This window comes from Suricata suricatta, chromosome 15 (assembly GCF_006229205.1).
Source record: "Suricata suricatta isolate VVHF042 chromosome 15, meerkat_22Aug2017_6uvM2_HiC, whole genome shotgun sequence".
In the NCBI taxonomy this organism is placed as follows: Eukaryota; Metazoa; Chordata; class Mammalia; order Carnivora; family Herpestidae; genus Suricata; species Suricata suricatta.
Genome location: NC_043714.1, coordinates 675576 through 678592, shown reverse-complemented (window position 1 = coordinate 678592; position 3017 = coordinate 675576).

Sequence of the window (3017 nt, the reverse complement as noted above, 5' to 3'; positions counted from 1 at the left end):
TGCGGCCCTCGGTCTGATGGCGTGCAAGAAGCTGAATGCTGCCAACAATCACAGGAGCCTCGAAGCTGCTCTCTCCCCAGTCGGGCCATGAAATGAGACCACGGACCCTGAACTGACACATAGACTGTAGCTCTGCAGAGGACTCGGCTGGGCAATGCCCCAGACTCCTGAGTCAGAGATGCTGTGAAAAAATAAATATGTGTTGTTTAAGCCACTACATTTGTGAGAATTAGTTCTACAGCAATAAAAACTAATGCCATATCTTTATATAAAGTCACCATGATTTGACAAAGCCTGAGGGGGTCTCTCTCTCTCTTTCTCTCTGTTTTTGAGAAAGGATCCTGACATAATAACCTAACTAGAATTTCTTATCACTGTGGGGAAGAAAACCCTAATATCATCCAATTATTAAATACCCTTTCCCCAAACTTGTTGTCACAATTTCTACCAGCCTTACCATTATATTACATACCTAGATTGAAACAGCCTCTCAACTGAACTATCCTAAATATCAATATTTCTTAAACATTGCTCTTATCCTGTCTTTTCTACATTTGCTTCCATTTGCTTCCCATTGGGTTGGCAATGCATTTCATATTTATTGTCAATTCTAATCAATTCATAATGGCTACCTGAAGAGCTACTTGGAGAATTCAAAGTCAGCAGAAAAAGAAGTACTGTCATCAAAACTTGGAGTCTGCCTTAGGAAGTGACAGCAAACAACGGTCCACTTAACAACCAGGCCAAGGACATCAAGCCCAAATATCACTGCGTGACCTTCACAGACTTCCAGCCTCCACTGACCTCTCCGGTATGATCTCTCATTGCTCTCCAGTGCGCACCCTGCGCTTGAATCAAACTCTCTCGGGTTCGCTAAGGCCATGTGCTGATTGCCACTTTCATGGGTGTATCTCTGCCTTAGATTTCCCCTGTCTCCTCTACCTTTCAATTTCCTGTCCTTCCTTAGGCCAAATTAAAAGTCTACTTTCCTGCATCCTTCCTGATTAATTTTTCTCGTCCCTTCATTAAACTGCTGTCCCTCTTTGCGTCTGTACCAGGGGGTAGTAGAGGAAAATACAGACATGTTCTGTCTGCAACATAGAAGATCCAGTTGAAGCCAACTAACTTGATGACTCGGGAACTTGTAAGGCCTCAAAAACCAATGCATTCACAGACTTATCACAACTGGGAAGCTCCGTACCTGTGACTGAAACACACTTATGCACATATATACACATTATTCGTTCTGCGAATATTTCTTTCTACTCAACATTGTAGTGCTATCTCCTCTGTGTCGCCCTTTTGTAGTGGGCTTTTTTTCCCCTCTTGTTTGGGACAAATTTCAACCATTTATTTAAAAAATTATTTTCAATATTTATTTTTGAGAGAGAGAAAGACAGAGCATGAGTGGGGGAGGGGCAGAGAGTGAGGGAGACACAGAAGCTGAAGCAGGTCTAGGCTCTGAGACGTCGGCACAGAGCCCGACATGGGGCTTGGACTCCCCAGCCTTAAGGTCATGAGCTGAGCTGAAATCACATGCCTAACTGACTGAGCCACCCAGACGTCCCACAGATTTCTTTGTTCCAAAGCTTACCTTTCTCTATTGTTGTTATCTTTTCCCTGAAAAGCCTTCCAATATAGAAATAATGTCTAATTATGGACTCTGATCGTTAATTCCCAGTGCTCATCCTACCTGACCTGGAAGCAGATGATAACACAATTGACCATTATGTTACCTGGGGACTAATTTTTTCACTTGGCTTCAAACTCACCAAGCTCTCCTGGTATTTTAAGGGTACCTGTGATTCATTTTAATCCGATATGGTAAGACACATAGATACAGAATTGACTGTCTAAAGGAAGAAATCTGTTATACTCACAGTTCCCTAGGCAAAGTAGGCATAGTATACCATTTGGTCCACATGGGGAAGCACCAGGGCCAATTAGGGGGCAGAGTAGCTGAGGGGGAAATGTAGACAAGAATCTATTGTGGATTCCACAAGAAAGAATGGACAAGGCAGGATAAGCAGGCTAAGGATTGGCTAATCTAAATAATTTCAGTGGATCCCAGGACATAGGGGATGTCCCTAGCTTGATGCCTTGCTTGGGAGTGATTAAAGCAGGGACTAGTGATCCAGGGTGCGAGAGCATAATAAAAGAGGTGATGCGGGTGTAAACTCTGGATTGCTTGGTTTGCTTTTGAAAGGCACAATCTCCAGAGAGATATTTGCCTTTTTTAGGAATTAGCTAACCCTTTAGGGACTATATGTCAAGTCTTAGCAAGGACAAAGGATATCAAAGCACCAAAATTCAGAAAACAGGAGCGCCTGGGTGATTCAGTTGGTTAAGCCTCTGACTTCAGCTCAGGTCATGATCTCACAGTTCATGAGTTCAAGCTCTACCTCGGACTCTGTGCTGACGGCTCAGATCCTGGAGCCTGCTTCGGATTCTGGGTCTCTCTCTCTCTCTCTTTCTCTCTCTCTGCCCCTTCCCTACTCATGCTCTGTCTGTCTCTCTCTCAAAAATGAATAAGCATTTTAAAAAACATTAAAAATATAGAAAATAAAAGATGTGGTTAATACTCCTCGTCTTCCTCCGGCATCACTGGCCATTCCTTCTGAGTCTCCTTTTCTAATTTTTCCTTTTCTGTATGAGTCAGAGCATTGAAGGCTAGTTCTCAGTCTTTGGAAGTTTTTTTCTCTCCACATTCACTTAGTGATCCCATGTAGGCTTATGATTTTAAGTGGTGTCTACATGCTTTTACTCCAAAAAGCCTTTCATTTCTCCTTCTCTTATGTCATGTATTCAGTCCATCTGGAAGTTCCGCTGGCCTTACCTTTCAAATATATCTGAAATGCTACTCTTCATGGTGTGCACTTTTCCTGCCCTGCTGAACGCCTCCATTATCTCTCACCCCACTTATTCCAAGAGCGTCTGTGCTGCTACCCTTCCCTAAGTAACTCATTCTTGCCATAGGAGCTAGAGTGAGCGTTTTAAAGTATAAATCAGATTAAATT